Genomic DNA, 24,965 nt, shown 5'->3' with positions numbered 1-24,965 from the left:
ACTTATTCACCTCCTCTACAAAATAATGGTCCACAAATACATTGGGGCTCATTATGGGTCCGGCGGTAACCCTGCCGGTGTTACCGGCGGGTTGCCACCAGACCCGTAACGATTTACTGACATCTGATTTCCCAGTGCCACTGTCTCATTATGAGTCTGGTGGCCGGGAAGTCAGGTGCCAGAATATTTGTTAATACCCATTCCCATAGAGTCCGACAGGTAGTAGGGACAAGGAAGCACCGGCACCTTTGCTAACAGTTCCTGTGCTTCAGTGAACGGTTTGCCTACCGTGACCAGTGCACCTGGCAGGGTCAGACCCGTCGGGCACAGCAGCTCCAGCAGGCAAACATGTAGTTTGCCGGTCAGGAAACAAGGGTGCCGGCGAGCTGCCAGCACCCATGTTTCCAGACCGACAACAATGTAATGAGGTCAATTGAATAGACAAGGTATACCATTCTTGTTTAAAGCCATTGTAAACTCTGCAATCGACAAGTCAAACTCCACACTGATGAAGATGTTCCACATGTAGGACAACACTATCGAGAGGTCCCTGTTAATATCCAACAACAGGTGGAGGAGTGATTGCAGAAGTTACTAAGTCAGGACATCATAGAACCAGCAACGGGGCCCACACCATGGGTGTCCCCCATTGTACCTGTCCCTAAGATATGATCTGATGACATTCGGCTGTGTGTGGACATGAGAAGACCGAATGAGGCCATAAAAAGGGAGCAACATTTGGCCCCTCACATCACAGACATGGTTCAAAGTGTTTTCGAAGTTGGACCTAAATAAAGGGTATCATCAGTTGGTCCTGAATCCAGAGAGCAGGTACATTACCACATTTGTGACCCAACTGGGTTTATATAAATACAAGAGGTTGAGTTTTTGTGTCTCCTCCGCGGCAGAGATATTTCAGGCAGAAATACACAATGTCATAAAGCATATTCTGAACTGTATAAATTACAGCAACGACTTTCTGGTGTTTGGCACAACAACTGAGAAACATGATGACACTTTGGCCCGAGTGTGCATGGCTTTAGAAGCACCAAACCGCACACTAAACTGAGACAAATGCGAGTTCAGGAAAGGGACACTTTGCTTCTTTGGCCACATATTTTCAGAAAACAGAATGACACCAGACCCAGAAAAGGTTCACACCTAAATGAAACTTCACCACCAACCAATGTCTCGGAACTCTGGTCATTCCTAGGCCTGGCCAGTTATTGCTCACAATATAACAAGGATTTTGCCACACTCAGTTAACCGTTGAGTGACTTGACCAAACAATACACACCCTTTCAATGGTTGTCGGAGTGCCAGGCAGCGTTCACGTCTATCCGTGACAGGACAGCGCAGGTTGTGAACATGGCCTATTTCGATGCGGACAGGAAGACTGAATTGACAGTAGATGCCAGCCCCGTCGACCTTGGGCCATTTTGGCCTAGAATGGTCAGGACAACTCGGGCCACCGACACTTTGGGCCTCATTATGAGTCAGCCGGTCCGGAAACAACGGTGGCGATAAATCCAGGTCTGACCTGGTGGAAGTAACACTACCTGCCTGCAGGCAGACATGGAAACACTGGCTCTGTCGTAGACAGGACCGGTGTTTCCATGGTCCCCATCCCCATCCAATAGGACTCCATGGGAATGGGGATTTGCATAATTCTGCCTCTGGAATTACCGGGTCACCGGGGGGGATTGTAATGCCCCAGTGATTCCGGCAATCACGGAGGCGGAACGGTATTACCGGTCAGGCAGCAGTATGCCGGTTTTTCCAGCACGGCTACCGCCAGACTCGTAATGAGGCCCAATTGTCTCATATGCGAGCAGAAGCTTATTGAAGATGGAGCAAACCTACTCCCAGGCAGAGAAGAAAAGCCTGGCAGTCGTGTGGGCCTTTGAACACTTTAATTTATTCCTGTATGGCAAGCCTTTCACAATTGTAACAGACCATCAGGTTTTACTCTTCTTATATTGTAATCCACAAGTGAAGATGGCACCCTGCATCGCAAGATGGGGTCTGCAGTTGCAAGACTATAAGTATTGCATCATTCATAGGCCGGGGAAGGAGGATAACCCGGTTAACTTCTTGACGTGCCACCCCAGGTTGCGAAGTGCCCCTGAGCCATCAGTGACTTATCGGTACATCAGATATCTAATTCAACAGACCGTCCCACAAGGCATAGACCCCCCTACCGCTGGCCAGGGAGACAGATGGTGACATTGCATTTCAGATAGTCATGGAAGGTATGCGGTTGGGGAGTTGGCGGCGAACAAAGGTGAGGGGCTGTGGTGAATCAGAAGAAGTAAGGAAAGACATGGAGAGTTTATTGATTGTAAAGGAGGAGTTAGCCATTTCTGAAGACAATTTACTGCCCAAAGGAAACAAGATTGTGATACCAAGTCAGCTGAGACATCAAGTGTTAGACTTAGCGCATGAAGGGCACACGTTAAAAGTCTCGACAAAGAGAATGCTGAGACAAAAAGTGATTGGGCTATTTTTCTGGCCCGCCATGAGCTTGTTCTTTTGCCTTTTACAATTCCCCGAGGCACTGATACTACCTATACATGGTCAAACCCCATATACATGACATTATTACTTATCCTGTTATTAAAGTTAGGTGCAGTGATGTAACGATTACTGTAAATAACATTAGCGACCATGCTACTTTCAATTGGAAATTGTACACTACTGCTCCTCACATATATTTACAAATGGTGGTTAATGTAGGTACAAATTCCAAGGGTAACCGTATAAACTAGTCTGCTGAAAAAATAAACGTCATCAATGATGTCTTATGGCAGGACAAAAGTGATATGCACAATGCCCTGTCAAGAGTAGACTGGGATCTTACTCAATTGGTACATATTCACTCCAAAACAATTGGGATTACGGCTCGTGGTGACGCGGTTTTTAGTGGTATCACAAAAAATAAAATTAGACAACCGTACAATGTCATCATTGTGGCAAAAAATAAGGTTTACCTTAAAGAAAAAACGTTGGTTAAAAACAGTACAATAATCAGCACTGAGGATAAACTGTCCCAAATACATAATTTAGCCACTAGATATTAGAACTGCCACACACAGTATAAGTATTTTATTAATAACTCTAATTGGTTATTACTATTTACGTGGTTGAAGTCACATGACAGTAAAGCCTTTTGGTTTAACTTAAACAACTATAAGAAGGGCACCTCTCCCATCAAATGGAACTCAGTACTGAAAACAAGTGGATAGATTATATTGCTGATTTATATTTTAACTCTGAAGCAAAGTACATCCAAACAAAAACTGACAATACCCACACTAGCATGGCCAATTTCGATATAGATGAGGAATCATTGTTTAACATCATAAAAAAATAGAAAAGCTCCATGCTACGAGACCTGATGGTATACCCAACATTGTGTTAAAAGCCCATCCTGAACTTTGGGCCAGGATACTTGGGCTTCTTTATAAGCATATAGAATTAACAGGCTGCAGATCTATTTTGGTATCAATTTTCAAGAAAGATGATAGGCTAAACCCCCATAATTATCGATGGTTGTCCATGCTGGACATTTACTTCCATACTTCCATACTTTTGCCCAAACTTTCTAGGTGGGCTGAAGAAAATGAAATTTTTAGTCCTCTCCAGAGAGGCTTCAGAAAAAACTATAATACCACCACTAACTTATGTGCCCTACAATATCTAATAGCTGAGATAGAGAACACAAATAGGATCTACCTATATTGTTGTTGTGTTGATTTTAGCACGGCTTTCAACCTTATTCCCCGTGCACTCCTTTGCAAGAAAAACGGATTGCATGAGGTATTGAAAAGAACCTGCGGTATTATATAGAGCAGTTTTATACTAATACATTGATCACAGTTCATCTGAACTTTGCTCGACATTGCACTAAATATAAAGGGGTCGATTCATAGAAATAATGTTGCTAATAGTGGCAAGGATGTGTGCTTGGGTCTATTTTGTATAACCTATTCACAGCGGTCATGAGTTTGATGTTTCGGCAAATTAATAATATTCCCCCCAGGATTAACGGCACAGAGACACTGTGGCTTTCTCATGCTGACCATATAATAATGTTCGACCGTCCCCCAATTGGCCTTCAGCGTTCTATAAATGCTTTGGTGGATTACTCCAATGCAAACGCAATGTTTATAAATATAGACAAAACAATAACTTGCGTTTGAGTAAAAAAATGTATAGGTAGGGAGAATTTTGTATGGCGCATTAACGATACACCTCTTGTTAGGGTTACGGAATACAACTATCTGGGTTTTTCCATTACAAGTAACCCCTGTGCCGAACACTATCAGGAAAAGGTTACCACAAAAGTATGGAGAAAGTGGTTGGCCATAATCCATCGTGGTGGCTATAACATTGAAGGTCTCCCGGAAGTGTATCGTGCCAGTATGGTGCCTATCATACTTTATGGTATGGTGGCCATAAAACACAAGCAAATTGATTGGTTAGAACAGCTTGAGGGTAAAGATTTGAGATCTGTTATAAATGTACCCAACTCAGTTCCAATAGAGGCCTTGCGCCTCGAGTTTGGGGTTACTTCATTAATCACATTATGGCACGTTCAAAGAACATTATTGTATGGAAAGCTTATGAGCAGCAGTCAGGATTCTAACGATCTGCTCTATTAATGGGAAGAGGTGTTGGCAACTTGAACAAAAATAGTTTTATTGTAGATCTACAGAATACTGCAGTAACATTTATAGCCCAACTAAATGTTGCGCTAGACGTTTTAATAGTGGACCCTAACTTTCAAGTCAAATTAAAAAAGAAAGCTAGATGCTGGGATTTGTTGAATGATGTTAACAAACTTCATGGCAAATCTTGGAATAGTGACCTGTCTCAACAGAGTTTTAGCATTTATTGAAGCACCACTTACTTGACTAAGTTGTGCCCTATTGATTTTAAACAATTTGTCCTGTATCTGCGATTGAATTTGCTGCCCACTATGGAGTTTGTTGGTGCTTGGTTGAAAATACCTTAAAAGGAAAGACTTTGTCGCATATGTCATATTGAAGTTGAATCTTGCCGTCATACAAATTGTAAGTGTTTGAAAACCCTATCTACGTGGGTACGCTGAATTTGTCACCAACATAGAGGAATGTTCAGGTCTGCCCTTTTTAGTGCAACATCGTTGGTCGTAGTGTCAGCAGTTTACAATATATGAAGGGAAGTGCTGAAGAAGGTTCGAAAGCATTAATTTCAACAGAGCCTATATGGCGGATAGCTTTTATTCGTTACCTCTGCAGGATAAATGTGACTGTTGTGTTATTAATTACTTCATTGTTATTTGTTCTATTTTATTACTATTTTTAATTTTACTTGTTATTATTGTTTAAATTGTTTTGTATTCTTTTTCTTAAATATTATTTGCAAAGTTTTGCATGATGATGTGCTTAAAGTTTTGTATTAAACTAAATGCACAATAAAAAATAAAAAATGAATGCTGAGACAAAAAATGTGGATCTCAAAGCTCGACTCGGTGGTGGAAGAACTACTTCTGGAATGTCCAACATGCTGCCTAATCACTCCCACCAGACACCCAGAACCATTAAACATGTCACCGCTGCCAGATGGGGAATGGGAAGAGGTAGCAGTGGACTTCTTAGGCCCTATGGAAGGGGGGAAATATGTGATAACCGTAATGGATGAGTACTCTCGCTGCCCGGAAGCAAAGATGGTTTCCTATACAGCAGCTCACCATGTCATCCCCGTGCTGGACAGAACCTTTACAGCATGTGGCATTCCCAAGCAGGTGAAATAAGACAATGGGCCACCATTCACAAGCCAGGACTTTGAGGCTTTCTCGAAATACATGGGGTTCCAGCACAGAAAAGTAACTCCATTGTGGCCCGAGGCCGACGGCATGATTGAACGCCTATCTGAAGCTGACATTACAAATCGCTCACTTAGTGGGACAGCCGTATGAACAGGTATTGCACCAACTACTTTGAGATTATAGGAGCACACCGCATAGTTCCACAGGGAAGTGCCCAGCAGAAGTCATCTTTGGTCAAAATGTTTGCACTCCATTGCCACATCACAAAGAGGTCACAGAACCCCATGTGAAGGACCAAGACATGAGAGAAATAGATGCAGAAGCCAAAGAAAGGATGAAAGACTACGCAGACCGCCGGAGGCAAGCAAGGCCTTCCACCTTAACGATAGGTGATGTTGTGGTTGTGAAACAAACCAGAACCAGCAAAAGGGATGCCACATTCCATAAGGATCCTCTCATCATCACTACAAAGAAAGGTTCCATGATCACAGCCAAAGGAGACCAACGCCAGGCGACCAGGAACTCGTCACATTTCAAAAGACTTGCTGCAGCGAATCAGCCACGCCGACTAAGCTCACCAGATGAGGAGTGAGCTTACTTGTCTGAGAAGTCCTACCGGAGAGATGGCGAGGACTCTGATGCAACTGGACCAGACAAGCTGATTTGTGATGACCGGTGCAGAATGCCAGAGGTGAGGGACACTCGACCACAAAGGCCAAGAACCAGACCTCGAAGACTCATTGAGGAAATAGGGTGAAAAGTGTTCAGTGTTTAAATTGGAAGGGTTGTAGTGTCGGGAAATGTAGTCCAGGGCCGGAGAGGGTGGGACGCGGGAGTGGGGAGGGAAGTGACATAGGGACAGGAAGGGGGAGAGCATGTAAGGGAATGAGAAGTAAAGACGTGTGTAGCACTAGCTCCGTCTCTCTCTCGTTTGTTCCGCGCAACGTTGCACACACTCAGGCCACCCATCACTGGCGATCCGGTGACACCAGGTAGGAGCCCACAAATTACATGGTTAAAAGGTCAGTTGCTTGAGTATTTGAAACCTCATGCACAATTAAGAAAGTGAGAAATGTAGCTCTTACAGTGAGAGCTAAATTAGACCCATACTTTGGGCTCTGAGTCCTCAGCGCGGGTAAATGAACATTTAAATTGGCAAATCTTCATGTGATGTATGTGTTTCGTTTCACAATGTCAATCTGAATCTGTTTTTTTTTATTTAACATGTTATTGTATTTGTGAGTTAATAGCTTTGTTTTCCTTGTGGCAGAAAGTACCGCATAATAGCCAGCTCACTGTATCTTTGAGTCAGGCTTGGGTTGATGGGACTGGTTAAAATGTTTCTTTTATGAATACTAAGTGTCCCCTCAATCGGTTTTGATGTTAAAACGTTGTGCAGATTCATCGTCACCAGTTTATTGTATGTTGATGCAAGCACAGTTAAAATCAGTCTTTAGACTCTCTGATGTATCACAGGAACTGATGTTGGCCAACACGACACCCTCATCTCCCAAACACTCCATTGAGTGAGAATGGGATGTGTCAGGAAGGACTAGGATCATCTGGGCAGGGAAGCACCAGGGATCTTCCTTTAAGCATGCGGCAAAGAAGCAGGAGGGGCTGGGGTAGACAGCTGCACAGTGAAACGCCCATTGGCCTGGAAGAGAGGTGTAGAGTAGCCAGACTTGCCTAGAGCCTGCCTCACAATGGCCAGGTGCCCGGGCTCTCTCAGAGACCCCCAAACCTACCAAGATGTGCAGTCCCAAGGGTAGCCAATGCTGATAGAGGAACTCTAGTGCCAAGCAAGCAAGACTTGACAGATTCTATGAGGAATTGCTCTTAGGCATCAACAGAAACAAAACTCAAAGGTGAGCATGAGGGACAAGGTCTTTTGCTGGCATCATGGGAGACCACGAGACACCAATGACGAATGACGTTGCGAGTCAAAGCGCATGGAACCAACTATGGTAGACAGCGGTGTACACAGGAGGGCTTCTAATGAGAGTTGTCCATGTGCTGAGAAATGTCAGAGAACATTAACTCTTCAGGTGCCACTCTCAGTACAGCGGCCTCTGGAGTCTGTGATCTGCGGGAGAATCTAAGGTTATTCCTGACCGCTACACTGATCTGTTGTGAGAATAAACAGAAATCCTTGGTGATCCCAAGCCTTTTACTTAATTTCAATATTTAGATTAACCTGCAAAATTACTCTTTGCACCTTTGCAGTGCTAAATTACTTTGCTCTGCAAAAATACACTTTCCACCAACTGTGAATTAGGCCCATTGGAATGTGTTTATTGGGAGTGCAAAGTCACTTCGCTAGCCCTAAATGATCCATGAATTAGGCTCTTAACATTCACTATGTTCACCATTTTGAATTGTTATGTAACAAGTTAAAGATGAAATACATTTCGCCGAAAAAACAACACACTGTAGCTACAGATTGTTTTTGCTCCGAATAACCACATGCCAGCTTGGGATCTAGAGCGACTTCTAAGCTGCTATCATTGATGCCCATGCAGCATTGATCCCTGCAGGAGCCGGGGCTGTGGGTCTAGCACAATGACAGGGCTTTCTCTCTCACTGTGTAAGGCAGACGCGCGTAGCTCAGCAGTAGGCCTGTCAAGTGACTTGACAAGCCTGCCACCATGCACACAACTGCTCGCTGACACGGTGGGAGCAGTGCCACGTTTGGCAGTGCAAAAGGCCTGTCACTGTTGACATGTTACTGGAGTGCATGACTCATGCCTGGTGATTAAAATACGTTGCATCCTTTGTTTCGGAGAGGCAGAAAAATGCCTATTCACAGACATTTCATAACCACTGTATTGATTTTTGTTTGATTTTACACCAGTAGGAGATCATCATTTTTTGACTGTGTATTGTGCATAATGGCTGCCGCTGAGGGAAATTCAGACCAGCAAACCTTGGAAGTTCAAGCCAAAGCCGATAGTCAAGATACAGCAGACTCGTGACCTTTTTATGAGATTTGGGGCAGCCACAAGTCCCACTCAAGCATATGTGGGTGGACTCAAGTTCTACATGCCATTCAGAACCTTTAGGCCTCTGAGTGAGATTTTCTGAGCCAACCGAAGCCTTTAAATCTGGTGGCTAATAAAAAGGCACAGCTCACTTCCTGATTCTCTGAAGATTGTACTTGACTGTTAGAGGGGGCAATAAGGTTGAAGTACACTCTTCAGGAACAGGAGGCTTTCTGCTGTATTCTTTCAGACAGTTAAAGACACTGATTATAATCTCCTAATGTTCTCTTTGCAAGCAATCTCTCTCATTGCAAAATAGTGCACACTCAGTTATAGCCACTGAATGTATCTGCCTGCCACCAAACAGTTCTGTGATTTTCTCTTTGCTAGTATTCTCTCTGCCATCACCAACATTTGTGTGTGATGTCTGTCTACAATGTGTGGATACCTCCTGATTTTTAAACGAACACTAATAAAATATTATTACATATCCGATTTTGATTGTACAGGTTTTGCTTTCCTCCTGCTTGAAAAGCTACACTTGTCTATTAGGAACACATATTCTGTTTTCCCTTTGGGCAGCACCACTGTCACCATAGGATTTGAGATCAATATTTTGTATGGTTCTTCTTATCCATGCACCTGGATGTTAGAATCTTTAATTCCTTTGTTCTACTTAATTTATGGATGTCTCCAGAGGATTGTTAGCCTGTGGGGTCATTGCTATTGACAGACCCTTGCAAGTTACGTCATATGTGTTATTTGATTTGTTTCTTTGTGTACATACATAGCATTTCATTATTCCCTGCTATTCAGTGGGCTTTGTCTCAAATAGATGGCATTTCCAAAAACTAAACCTCCTTGCCTGATTGCCAAGTTCTTCAACGGCCCCAATATTTGTAGCTACTGATTTCCCCTTTGTGCACATTGATCCTGGTTTAGATCATATAAACACATGCCAGTCCTTGTTTAGTCCTTCTTGTTTTGCGTTTAGTTTATGTTGTAAAGCAGTTTCTCCCAGACACTCTGGTACGTTTCTGGTAATCTGCTTTAATAGATTTCTCCTGAAGTTACATCTTAAGCTAATATACAGGAGAAAGACCGACTGGTCTCCACCACCTAGGCTCCATCCTTTCAATTGCCCTGGGTGGAAGCTACACACATTCCACAATCTCATCCATTCCATTGCTGAATTAATACACGTTCCCCTTCAGGCAGAGATATAACACATCTCCCTTCTTTACCAAGTGTGTGTGCGCATACACACACACACACACACACACACACACGCACACACACAAACACACACACACACCCGTGCACTATCCTCCTCCCTTCTACGTGACAACCCACTCCACATCCATACTGTTTGGTACACCTCAGTGATGCTCAAAAAGCAATACACCATGCCTCCCACCCATAACATGTGGTGGTTCCCAGTGAACAATGCCCCTAACATCAATAATATCTGGCACACATCATTCATGCCCCATGAAGAATACACTATATATCATAACACCTGGCACACATCAGTAATGCCCAAAAAAGAACGTGCTATGCATCCTAACACTTGGCACACATCAGTGATGCCGAATACACAATAAACTATACATCCCTAGCACCTTGCACACATCAACTAACTATGCCAACTGCATCCATGTCATCTCGCACACCATATTGCTCCAACATCTCCTTTCACTGCATCCATACCATTAGGCATGTACCCAAGCAGTATTATAAGGTGTTTGCCATATCCCTTCACAATCATACGCTAGAACTGTAACATATCCTTGTAAGCACACCTCTCCACTTCCTGTCCACATCCCACACAACTCAACAACACACTCCCAAAACTAAGATTACACCCATCAGCTCTTCCCACTTTTTGATGAACACATATTCCTGTTGCTAACAATAATCTTCCATAATAGGCCTTCCGAAAAAAATCAAGATTATTGCTCAGATAATAACATTCTTTCCTGTTGGGAAGCAGGGGTGAAAGGTAGATGCCTTTTTTAAATTATGCCTAGTGCCATGGCTATGCTAGTATGCTTACAGTTAGTTCAGAGAGTTAGAAGGATGTGTGGGCCTCATCTATAGTAGGGCGGTATCCCGGCGGTATTACCACCGGGATACTGCTAATAGCGTTACCGCCAGCCCCCCAGCGCTATTAGCGGCAGATCACGGGTTTGGTGGAATGGGAATTCCCCCTTCCCCATTGGACCCATGTGGAATTTTCAGAGAGACTACCATCGGCAATATTACTGCACAGTAATTGCATGGCAAATTTGTGGTGGATTTACCCCCAGCTCAGAGCTGGGGTTAAATCCTGCCACACCTGTGATTTTGCTGACCCTTAAATGTGGTGGTAATAACGTTACCACTGCATTTAAGGATTACCGTCAAACTTGTGATGATCCTGTGTGTGTGTTCTTCACTCGCAGCCCTGGCAGCTTCGCAGAAGGCTCATTTTCCGAACACACACACAGAGTCCTTTATTGTATCATATCAGTAGTGAATGTAACCCAGAAGGAATGTACCCCAAGAGAGGGCTCGAATGCATATTTGAAGAAGCTATCCCATGAGGAGGGGGATCGAGGGCATTAGGCCTCTGCCAGTCCAGATTGTTAAGTTATAACACCACAAGACATAAACATTTCAATACACTGACCAACCCAAGAACCCTGCCCACAAATCTGTACAGTGACCAATCAATCAGGAAGATCAGAGAACAGGGACTGCCCGCCCCACTATCAGTTCATGTGATTTGTGCTGTGAGGTGCTAGGGGAGAAGGAAACAAATGTATGCCATAGGTAGGAGCGTTGGGGAGGCGCTGGCGTGTCTGTGAAAGGAGGGGGGCTTTGTATAGTTCTGAGGACTTATTGTGACCACTAAGGTAGCCACCTCATGCACGTCCTTGCCACCAGGTGCACTCTAGAACTGAGAAATAATGAGTTGTTTGCATAACCCAATTGGCAATTAATGTTTTAAATTTTGCTGACGAAAGAAGAAGATCCCCACATGGAAGAAGATGGACAGAAGATGCTGGGACCATTCACCTGGCACCCAGTATGGATCGGGCTATATGTGTATAGGGTTGCACCAGATAGAGGAAAGGGGTGTGCACCACTCTGGTAACTATAGTTGATATTATTTGCATTCAAGTTAGATTGAAACTCATCCAGAGAACCTGACACACACGAAATCAGGAAATGATAAGAAACAAAATGTTGTCTAGTGAAACCATCACTAGACCTGGAGACGCATGGGGTGTAGAAAAACGACTGTATATTCACACAAATGTTCAATTTGCTGAAACATGAATCACATGAAGCAACAATACCAAATTAGCGTAGTCCTTTACATTGCAATCTTCTTTTCAATTCTCATTATTTCCGTACAGAGACCTTTGCTGATGCATTTGTGTTATTATGCAGTAGTTTTTACTACACCCCATGCATATCTGGATCTAGAGACTGTTTCACTAGACAAAATTTTGTTTCTACAGAGTCACACCAACCAGCTATCTGGATTTGTAACCTATGTGATGGGTGTCATTCATGACACTGTATATCTTTAAAAGCCACTGCATAGGCTGTTTTTCGTCAGTCTGTGCCAACAGAGTTCTTTGTTTGGAGGTACTTTTATTTTTGTAAGATTAAACCTTCTTCTCCTTGCAAAAGGCGTGCTGGGTCTTTTTTTGTAGTGCATTGTACTTTTTCGTGTTGAGGGGTTTCTCTACATTTTTGGTACCCGGATGTGGTCCCAGGTTTTCTGCAACGATGGAGGCTTCCATGCTACACAACTGGAGGGGCTGCGCCCACCTGCAGTGACAAATCCCGAGCATGCAACTCATTGTGGTGTACAGGAGCCGTATTAACAGAAACCCTGTCTGCACTTTGGAGCGGGGCGCGACTCCTTGGAAGGTACAGGCCATGTTTGGGACACCGTGACGGAGGAGCTTAGGTCGACACAGAGATGTAAGTACACCTCTTGTGGGTGACAACAACAGGGGTTGATGCTGCGAGGGGAATTGAGAGAACATGGACAACGGTTTATGGGTTTGTGTTTGTTGAAGAGGAGGGAGCGAGAGTGTATGATAAATTGTTGAGTAGTGTGTAAAGACCACATGGCATTTTTTTCGTTGTTATGTTTTGTCATAAGCTTAAGAGAAGAGAAATAGAGAAGTGGGATCCTTTACGAGGAAGGGAAGAAGATGGTGGCATATTTTGAAATATGAAAAGGAGAATATAGAAGTAGGGCCTCTGTGTAATTGGACAGCTCGGAATTCCTGTACTCAATTTATCCTGGGTGGGGGAATAAGATGAAGCAGTGGTTGTTATATTAGTTTATTGTTTGAGTGGTTTACATTTTTATTGTGTAGCAAGTGGGCCAAGGGATGGCCTGTAGGAGAAGTAGTGTGGTGTCGAGTGTGAGGAGTGAGAGTGTGGGTGTGTGGAGGGAGCGTGATTAAGGGGCAACACGGGAAAGGGAATGACGGCCTGGTAGGAACGTTTATGACATGTTGCATTTTGCATATGGTTTGTGCTTTTTTTAATATAATGTTTGACAAAATGGGGTAATGACTCTGTTGGTGTACATGAGCACTGCATTGCCGCTGTATGAAGATAAGATTGGCAAATACCATAAGCAGTGGGTGGCGGAAACACAAGTGGGAATGTTACATCCCTGGCCAGAGCAAGGTACGAATAACAGGGAGATATTGGAACACATGTACACATTTTAGCGGTTAGATATAAGGGTAAAAAGCTTCAAAGTAGTAAAGTGATCTTAGAATTATGGAAAATGATATACGATATAGAAGACATTGATTAGGGCAAATCCCAAAGCGACAGGAGTTTATCCTCGAGCGTAGTTAAAACAGTAGCGCCTGAAGGAACGCAGGCATTCCCACCTAAAGTAGGGCTTCACCCAATTCTTCCCGCTACAGGATGCACTAAACCAACATATGTACCCTAACCCGCCACAGCACCGCCCCCATATCTGCCCCCACCTGTGGGATGTATTAACCCACTTATACTCTGCCTTGCGGCATCACTGTGTACTGATGGTGCCAGAATTATCAAAATGGCTAAAAAAACCTATGCGCTCCAAAACCTATGGAAATCGTGCTTTGCAACACGAAAAGATGGCTGCCAAATCTACCAGGCATGTTGTCAGTGGTGGAATGGAGACCTCACTCCTGAAACATGTCATGGGGCTTCACAACAAGTAAAAACGGAGACTGCATGAAAAGCAGGTTTTGCTGAAAGAAATCCAGAATCTTGTTTTCAAATCTTTTTCTTGGTTACTGAAACTGCAGAATGCCGGTCCAAAACACCATAAAACATCCAAAATTCTTCCTGGGTGTTACTAGTCACTTCATTCAAGAAATCATTATGAACATACAATGTCATGAAAAGCGTAATCTGTCATCAAAACATTCACAGAAAAAAATGTGCCTGCTTGTGAAATCTGTCAAAATATGGGCGGAGTACCAGCTGCCGCCTGTATGACAGCTGTCAGTGGATTGCAGCATAAGGATTTAAACTTGTACAACTGTAATCTAATGTCTGAAATTTAAGTGACCTGTCATTGAGTGTAACCTAGGTTATCACTATTTAAATCTCATGGTTTAGAAGCTGGAATAAGTGTTCTAGCTACTTGTTTGAAAATTGCAAGTTTGTTTTAAACCAAGAAAATAATGTAACAAAATGACATTTAAATGTAAGCCTTACTCAAAGCCAAACCAGTATAACAACTTCTTCCCACAAAGGCCAGGCCCCTCTCTCCACCAGGAACTCACACCCATGTGATGATTAAGGGGTTGTGGGAGAATTTGGGCCTCTGTGGGAAGGAGCCAATGGACTGCCTCCAGCTCAAGGAGATGCTAATCAGGAAGGATCATAAATGGCCTCTACCAGAAGGAAATGGGAGGAGATTGCTCTTGAGCTGCAAGAAGAGGAAGGAGGTGGGAACAGACAACCATTTGTTGATTCACAAGGACAAAAAGCACATTTTTAAAAAGATTGATCATTTACTGTGTAAGATTGTGACAAATATGTAAACCCCAAAATTGTGAATTGAATTTTTGGCTGCACATTTTAAGAGACGACAGAACTCTGTGCTATGTTATGGGAAGTCACAGTGGAAATTATGGTTTTACACCAAATGTATTTATGTCAAAAGTATGAAACTTCACACGCTTATGCCCCTATACGATGCGCACATTTGTGAAAATGTGCTCTGAAATTGGACCATGTGTTCAGTACAAAAAGGGCAAAATTCTGTCAAAAGCAGACCCAAGATCCTACAGCGACAGGGCTTGGAAGACGATCTGCTCCACAAAATATGTAATTTATATATGTTATTGTTAGAAAGATTGCACACTTGTAAATATATATTGTACAAAAAGTAGATTTTATGTTCAAAAGGCAAGGGGATGATTCTCTGACTCATAAAGACACATCATCATGGTGACACCCTGTTTTCTCTTCCAATCAAGGGAGAGAGGATACTCTAGCCAATAGCCTAGAAAGGGGGCACGCTTAGGATAATCCAGCATACACACCCCCTTATCATATGCATAAATAGAGGAAGCTGAGGACTTAGAAGGACACACAGATTCACCCACTAACCGATTGCTGGTGGAGCACCCTGTGGGAGGACCATCCGTTTTCCTTGCTCCGGATTCCAGAAACTTGGCAAGCAGAAAGGCCCATTGCATTAGTTGAATCATTTTCAACTAGGCCTTGAAATTCCAGAAACCAGAATTCACCTCCCAGAAACCTAAGAGGAACAAAAGAAACAGCCGGGCTGTGCTGTAACTGCTTTCCTGCTCAAAGAATTATTACCAGAATCAAAAGACCCAATCCCGCTGTGCCGGGCTGTGCTTTGACCAGAGAGCCATTGCAGACTCAGTCCAGTCATGTTGTGCCATGCAGACCAGAGCGCCTTGCTGTCCAGTCTGGTGTGTGCAGCAGAATTTCTGAGCAGAATCCCTGATCTTGACGGACCAGAATTCCTGATGGTTCTGTTCAAACATATATAGTGAGTATCCATAGAATAGGACTGTGTCACTAGCATATGTACTGTCCATAGTAATCCCTATCTAAATCCATCCTATATTGTCTTCTGAACCTGATCTTGTTAGGAATACTTTTGAATTGTCAGAACTTTCTTGCGTTAAGTCTCTCATTTGTATTTAATTTCATAAATTATTAGGGTTGTGAACAAATAATTTGAATCCCAGTAAGAAATTGATTATCCACCACATGAAGGGTCCCTGGCCAGGATTGATGGAGATTCATGGGTGGCATTCTCTTTTTCTCTAGTCATAATCCAGTGTAAAGAAATTCTATTTGTCTTGTTAAAGTGAAATGGCCGACCTCCTCTTCACTACCGACTACAGAGACTGCTGAGGCTCCAGCTCTCTTCACTGACAGGCTGCCGGGCCTACCTAATTCCCCCATTGGTGGCCGGCAGGCGAAGCCGGCCCACACCTCCCAGGGCTCATAGGATCAAGACCAGCACCTGTTTTGTGCCTGTTTTGCCGTGTCTGCTGTCTGCCAGACCCCCTTGCCCTCGCATGCCAAGGTAACCCATATGCACCTACTGTATACTGCTAACAACCACAGCCGACACGTTCAGAAGCGATCCAGACATTCTGCTATCATTGGCTCCGGCCCTTGTACTTCTACTCGTGCACTACCGGTGACTAACATTGCTCTTGCCCACCAAACAGCTAAATGTCTCCTCCCTCGCATCTTGATGCCCAGCTCAATGCATGACTTGGTTCCCAGAGGAACCACACTTCTAGCCTAATGTGTCTGACGCTGTATAACCTGTAACTATCTAATTTAGCACGAGTTAATGCTCTATTCCTAACTCGCCTCCCCTACCACCTTGTCTACAGTTCTCCTGATTACTGTTACTGCCTACCACCACTACGACTGATTGGCCCATATTAGTCCAATCATGGTATGTACTCTGCTCTAATGTGCTCCACTATGCCTCGCAACTTCAATTCTGGATGTGTTTTCAACTTATTCAGCTTGTCACTGTTAGTCACTAAAGCACCCCAATGTGTACTCTGACTGATTGTACTGTTGAATCTGGTCGCTTTCCTAGCCATAAGTACTCATCTGGTCGCTTTCCTAGCCATATGTACTCCCAAACCTAGATGTATTTTAACCTATGTGCAATCTCGAATCTAGCTGTGTTTTTAACCTAGCTACTTTAGCGCTCCAAGGTGTACTTTGACCAATTGTGCTGTTGAATTTGGTCTCTTTCCTAGCCATATGTACCCCAAACCTAGGTGTGTTTTAACCTATGTGCAATTTTGAATCTAGATGCGTTTCCAACCTAGTTACTATAGCGCTCCAAGGTGTACTCTGACCAATTCTACCCAGCCCAAACTAGCCACTAACTATCACAGCCTGGACTGCTCCCCACTAGTGCCACTAGCCTCCAGTATTACGCACCGTTATCACCAGACCATGATCTTCTGGCTTGCCCTAATCATTCCCTTTCTGCATAACGCTGGACAACGTACCCTGTAGCAGTAACAGCTACATAGCCCACCAGGATGGCCTGGCTAAACTAGGGTGCCCCAGACACCACCCCATCCCCTGCCCCACACCATTCCTACCCTCCGCATCCCCCTTCCCTCCCACTTACCACCACCCTCTCACCTCCATTGTCAACCAAGGCCCACCTGCCAACACTATACACAGCCACCCCAGTCCCATCGCTAAGTCTAACCAAACTAAGCTGACTACTAAACCTCCCGCCCGTTCTAGGCCTCCCGACCCAACCCCCTCCTCCTTTACTCCTAACCTCACCACCCGCAATGACATATTAGGCTCCAGGTTCCCCACCACAACTACTAGGCCCAACTCTAAACCTAACACCAAAACCAATACAAAGCACAATGCGCCAAATAAGCCCACACCTCCCCCACTAAAAGGTGCCCTACTCAGTGTCAGATCCCTGGCTGCCCACCCCACAGAAATTGCAGACATCGTCCTTACCAACGACCTTGACTTTCTAGCCCTAACAGAAACCTGGCTTCATGAGGCGTCTGGACCACATCTATCGCTAGCCATCCTAGACAAATACTCTATCGTCAGAGCCGATAGACCTAACGCCAGAGGTGGAGGTGTAGCGATCATTTCCAAATCCTCCCTAGACCTCAGACTAGCTTCTACAGCCTCACTCACATCCTGCGAGTTACTCACAGCCAAACTACAAACCTCACCCACAACCATGATCACCCTCCACCTCATATATAGACCCCCAGACCCTCCTGGGACCTTTGAAGAAGACATCACATCCCTCATCACCGAAAATTCCAAACCATCAGCACAAATCATGATCCTCTGAGACTTCAACCTCGGTTACCAAGACCCTAACGATGCACATGCTGCATCCCTAGCCAATGTCCTAACTGAACACGATCTCACTCAACTCATTGTACTCCCACCCACCAAAAAGGCATAACCCTTGACTGGGTAGCAACCTACAATTGCAATACAGCCTGCAAAGACCCCCAAACTCTGGCATGTACCGATCATCACATGATCCCTCTTGAGGTCAACACCAATCAGGCACCGCCCAATAAACACCCCCTGGCACCAGCCTGTCCCACCAGGAATAAATGCAACATTACTGCTGAAGCCCTACTACCACTGGTCCTACCCACCCTCAAAGCTCTCCCAGCCAACACTGACTTAAACCTGCTGATCGACACCTTCAATGATTCCATGGCTAGAGCAATGGATACCGCTGCCCCCCTGAAAATACGCAAAGACAAACCTAAAGCTCATCTGAACTCGTGGTACAGCCCTGAGCTCAAATTACTCAGAAAAGAGAAAGCCAAGGCACAACACACTTGGAAGACTAACCCCACCACGGAAAACAAATCCAACCTCACAAACCTATCCTCACTTTACAAAAGCGAGATAATCCGCACCAAAAAAGATGTATACAGCACCAGGATTGTTCAGGTAGGATCCTCCACCAAAGAATTATTTAAAATTCCGAAAGAACTAGAAAACCCTATTTCACCTCCAGACACCTGCCTGGAAGACAAATCCTGGTGCACCAGCATCCAAAATGCCCTCAACAATAAAATCTCAGGACTCCAAACTAAAATTGAGGACAAACGCTAACAACTCTCCAATAACAAGGTCACCAACCTTAGCCTACCCACGCCCAACAACACCAGTTCAGGCTTCTCGTTTAAGAAAGTCACCATCCCTGAAGTTCAAAAAATCATCACCTCCTTGAAACCCTCAAACTGCAAAGGAGATAGCTGCCCTGCACAGATCATAAAAGATGCAGCCAGAGAGCTCTCCCCCTTCATCACCAAACTTATCAACCTATCCTTCATCAATAACTTGATCCCTAGCAACTTAAAACAATCATGGGTTCTCCCACTCCTAAAAAAACAATCCCTCGACCCAGCCATACCCACCAACTACAGGCCCATCACCACAGTCCCCGTCCTACTAAAAATCCTAGACAGAGTTGCCTACATCCAAATTCAGGAATACTTGGAATCCAACCAAATGTTAGGAATACGTCAATCTGGCTTCAGACCTCAACACGGAACAGAAACCGCCCTTGTTATCTCAAAAGCCAGATTGATGAAATTAAAGATAAAGGCAATGCCGCAATCCTACTCCTACTAGACCTCTCAGCGGCCTTTGACCTGGTCAGCCATGAAATCCTTTGTAATAACCTTGCCACCTAGTTACAAAGCCTATATTGACCAACTGGACCGTCCGGGTGTCACCTACACAAATTACACAGATGACACCCAGATACTCCTCACCTCACAGGCAATTACCAAGCAGACGCCGCCCGGATCAACAAAATATTCCCCATCATTCAGACATGGATGGCCTTGCATGGTCTCTGCCTGAAAGATGAGAAGACAGAGCTCCTCATCGTCGGCTCCACCAACACCCTAACTAAACTTAATCCTAGCTACAATAACATCACCATCGACGGTCACACCATCCTTATTGCCAAAAGCATGAAAACCCTTGGCTTGTATCTAGATGCCAACACCAACCTCACCAAACACACCAACATGACCGCACCAGCCGCTGCCTACACCGGAAAGCTCATTAGGGCCAGCAGACCATTCCTATCTCACAACAGCTGCCTCTCCCTCACCAGGGCCCTCATACAATCCAAACTGGATTATTGCAGCAGCCTGTACCTAGGTGCTAATCAATCCGTACTCAACAAGCTGCAGGTAATACAAAATAACGCTCTGCGTGCAGCCCTCAACATTCCTAGAGGAGAGCATATCTCCGACACCAGGAAAGCCTGCAAATGGCTATCCATACGCCAAAAAATTGATTTAAAAACCATCTGTCTCATGTACAAATCCCTCAATCATCTAGCACCACCATATCTAGCTAACAAATTCACCATGAAACCTGCTACCAGATCCACCAGATCCTTCAACACTCTATGCTTGACAGTGCCCAGATTCCACCTAAAAAGAGCTGGAGGGGCAAGCTTCACAGTACTTACCCCCCAACTCTGGAACACCCTACCTCTGAACATCAAAACTATCGAATCCTTCCAGACCTTCAGGAAGCAGGTCATCAGCTGGCTCCTAAACAAAGAGTAGCCCCACTAACACCAGACCTTACACCCCGTGCGTAACTGGTTTAGGCATTGTATATTGTGCGTATTCTATGTGCACTGTATATTGATAACTGCTATTGATAATTGCATTTATAAGTTTGTACGAAGTATGTAACACAAAGATGCTTCTCAAACGCTGTAACCGTATTCTTAAGCGCCCTTCTACCCCTGGGTTTGGAGCGCTATACAAATAAAATAAACAAACAAACAAAGCATTTCCCTTTCCCATTTTTGTGCCTATTTGAAAAAAACGACCTCCACTAAAACGTCCATAACTTTCTCAATTTTCATGCTAGAAACGAAATTTCAACTTCTGCTTGTAGCTCACATCTACAGCTTTCCATAGAACAAAAGCATCTCAAATCCATATAGTTCCCCACAATCGCGATTACCGTGCACGGAAATGTTTGCCGTGAATCTTGTTTTAGGAAACTTCTATAACGTGTAAAACAGCTTTTGATTGCACCCGACTTCAATTTTAAGTTTTCACATTGCTTATTAGTGTCAAAGCATTGCTAGTGTTTGTCTGTAACCATATAAAGTGGCTCCCATTAGAATTAAAAAAATGCAGCAATTTAAGCCATATTTAGTGTTTTACCCAATTCATTATCAAGATCACTTTAAAACCATTTTGACAGTTTGCCAATCATTTCTGTTTCTCTCTTATGTTTGCTGGGGGGAAATTGGGATTGACATTTTGTTTGAATTCTTCATTCCTGAATACCTGCTCTCTCTCCTTCTATCTCTTTATATTGCATATTGGGAGGTTGAGGGGTGTGCAGGGGGAAATAGTAACCATATTGCTATTTGATTTGAACACACAACCACAAAAGTATTATTTCTGTGCTGCATTGTTTTGCTCATTATTACTCCTCGTGATTAAAGAGATTGCTTAGTGTGACATCACCCCATTGGTGACTATTGTATAACCATTAAACATAGTGTGAATATATTGTGAACTACATAAATACATATTTTAACTTTGCAAACCAGCCTGATTCCTGGTTTAGTGTGATCGGGGGGGTTCCAAGAGAGGGGCCTGATATAGGTGGTACATCGGTCAGAATAAAAGAACTTTTAGACACAAATAAATAAGGGTTTCAGTTGTGCATTACACGCTAGACATTGACTTAGGTGAAGTGCCGGATTGAAATCACTTACACACCCCAATACCGTAGTAATACTAACACTGCAGTACCACGGGATAACAAGCCACAAAAAGAGTTAGAGGAGGCTATAGAGGCAGCACAAGCAGAATTGGCACAGTTGCGGGCCCTCCGAGAAGGAGGAAGCAAATCATGGTGTGGCTTGGATGAGTAGAGGGCCGGAGACATCTTGTTTAGATTAGACAGTGCCGCGATCAAAGATGTTCATATTGAGAAGGGAAAGAGTGATGAATGAGGGGTGGAGAGTGTAGGTAATAGGACTGTGAGGTCGGATGGAGATACAAACAGGGAGCTGCGGGAGGACGAGTGGGACACCATGGATGAATTTGAGGATGAAGAAGCGGCAGTTACCCCAGGGGTAGAGAGCTTGTGGGGTCTGCAGTTAAGGAACAGGTTCGGGCGGGCAGCAGTGGCCAGGAAAAAGGGGAGTGAAGGAAGGAATGCAAGATGGAGAATGGCCACGCAGTTGCCAATATTGCATAAAGGCCCTGAGAGGGCAAAGTATGTGCCCTGGCCATAGATCGACAAAAATCAATTTGATTAAAGCACTAACACCCCTCACTGTGGAGGCTGGAAAATGGATATATGCTTTCGAAGAATAGACAACTGGAATTCCTTTAGCAGTGGGGGACATACAATATTTACTTGTAGAAATCGTGGGAGATCAGGCAGGAGATGTTTGGGTAAAGGCTGGATACCTAGGAGTGAAAATAGATGATACGCATGACGGGACATTGTTTAACAACAGCAGAGCGCAGGTATGGGATGCACTGAGGCGGGCATACCCTGATACACTGGGCTTTCAGTCCATACTTTAATATGTGATGGGGGATGATGAAGACCCCACTCAGTACATTTTGAAAGTGCAGGAGATGTGGAGGGCAGAGAAGGGGGGCAGTGGGACCAATTAGTTCCTCTTTTTTATTTTGTTATCAAAAGGGGATTGCCCAAAGAGGTACATAAAGCCCTCGAGAAGATAAACGGCATAGAGGGGAAAGGGCCCAGATACAAACTATAATTATACACCACTGTAAGCGAATCAAAAAAAGAGACAAGAAAATAGCACAATGGTTGCAGGCTGGTGAAGCAAAACTAATCCAGAAATAATTGGCGAAAACAGTAGTTGAAGGGACGGTAACGACAGTTACTCAAACTGAGTTAGCGGAGCAGGCAGCAGTACAAATGGATGCAAGAATTGGCATTTTCTGGCCAGGCTGAGGGCAGTGGAATGGTGGGCCTCAGCCACAGTACCCTGAGTGGTACAATGGAGGTCAGCAGCGTGAAAGTGGAGGGTTTCAAGGAGGAAGGGGGCAGAGGGAGTAGAAGTGGATTTGGAGGGATGAGGCCGAGAGGGGGAGCAGGACCAGCTCAGTGTTGGGGGTGTTGAAAGTGCAGTCATTGTGCAAGGAGATGTAGAAGTAGGACAACACTTCCCCGCTCCTCTGATGCCCACATCCATACCATACAAAAAACACCAAGCATACACACAGCTACCATCACAATCCCCACAGGCACAGTTGCCACTCCCACCCAGTGCCCCAACCCAAGTTGTACCGTCAAACCAATCATGCATCGCTCCTATGCCCAGAAGCAATGCTGTCCCAAATTGGACAGTGGCACCTTATACGGAAGTATGTGTACTTGGAGGTAACCCTTTTACGTTCCCGGGAACCAACACATATCCTAACTAGCACAGTCCAAAGAGAGCTCTTGCATGCCCGGCCCTGTCTATGACTACTCATCTTGATGTGGAGCTCTTGGTGGGCACTGACATAGGAGATAAACAATTCATCTTTATGGTTGATATGGGTGACACTAAATCATGTATTAGTGAAGGTAATTTCCCAATTTCGGGTGAAACTCTTGGCACACAGGGCTTCTCTGGGGCTGTGGCAACTGTTCCGTTTATAGAACATGCATCTATCAAAATGGGGGAAAAGAGGTGCGCGTACCGCTATTATATTCAGAAAGCTCCCCAGTGAATTTTTTAGGGGATGACCTCTTGAGAAAATTGAATATGACCATTTCCTTTACAGGTTGGGGACTAATGTGTGCCACCCCAGGGATGTGTGCTACGAGAGCCATGGTGATGATACAAGCAAGGGAGTGGAGGTAGTGGTTAGCAGCATTCCTGTCGACCCTGATATGTTTGGGTACGGGATCACAGTTTTACATGATGCAGTGCCCCAAATTGGTAAGGCATGTTGGCAGATACAATCTGATTTCATATTCAGGCCCATTGTGATCCCAGAGCTTGTGGCAGGGGCCATACTTTCACTGGATCTGCAAGCATTGGTGGTGTCAGCGCAAAGGATTGTTGTAGTGGGAACAGATTCAGACGGGTGTGAGTGGCGCACTGTATTGTGTATTGAGCCGAGGTACCCCTAACACAAGTTACAGACACAGAATTCTTTGACGATCAGGTAGATTATGGAGAAATAGTGCTGGCTATTTGCATCCCCTGTGAAAATAAGGTGCAATTCCATAGGGTGCAATGTTCTTTAATGGCCCTTGTTACTCCACCCTCCTTCACTGAGAAAGATCTATTGCAGGTCACTGAGAGTTTGTGATCAATCAGTGCCCATGATGTAGGGTTCTTGCAGGGAGTGGCACCCATATAAATCACACTCAAACAAGGTGCAGTGCTACCTTGTGTGAAACAATATCCATTGTCCAAAGAAGCAGAGGAGGAAATACAGGATACCATCCCTGCACTCCTAAATCAAGTGAATATTGTGCCCTCCATCTCCTCATGCAACATAGTTATATACACAATAAAAAGGGTGAAAGCTACAAGTTGGAGAATGACCAGGATCTCAGCTCCTTGAACAACATTGTACGAGCAGCATTTCCAGTAGTTCCTAACCCTGCAACCATTTTGTGTAACACCCCTAAGCAAGCAACACATTTTACTGTTGTAGATTTAAGAACGTCTTCTTTTCCATACCTCTGCATCAAGATTCTCAATACCTCACCGCGTGTACACATGGCGGAAGGCGTTCGAGCACATAAGATTACCACAAGGGTATTGTGAATCCCCTAGTTTCTTTAACAGAATACCACATGCAGATTTCAGAAACATCCAAGTGTCGAGCACTATCATCCAATATGTTGACAATCTGCTAGTTTACAGTGACAATGAACAACAATGCCAAAGGGACTCTGTCACTCTCTTGCAACTGTTTGCATATAAAGGGTACAAGGTAGACAAAGCAAAGTTACAATATTTCCTACAAGAAGTTCTCTATTTAGGACAATTGATATCTGTCCATGGAAAGAAAACAATCCCAGAACGCACTGCATCGGTGCACAGTGCCCCCTAGCAAAAAACTGTAAAA

This window comes from Ambystoma mexicanum, chromosome 1q (assembly GCF_040938575.1).
Source record: "Ambystoma mexicanum isolate Mex_15411 chromosome 1q, UKY_AmexF1_1, whole genome shotgun sequence".
Classification (NCBI taxonomy): domain Eukaryota; kingdom Metazoa; phylum Chordata; class Amphibia; order Caudata; family Ambystomatidae; genus Ambystoma; species Ambystoma mexicanum.
The sequence above is the reverse complement of the archived record's forward strand: the minus strand, read 5'-3'. Positions refer to the sequence as shown.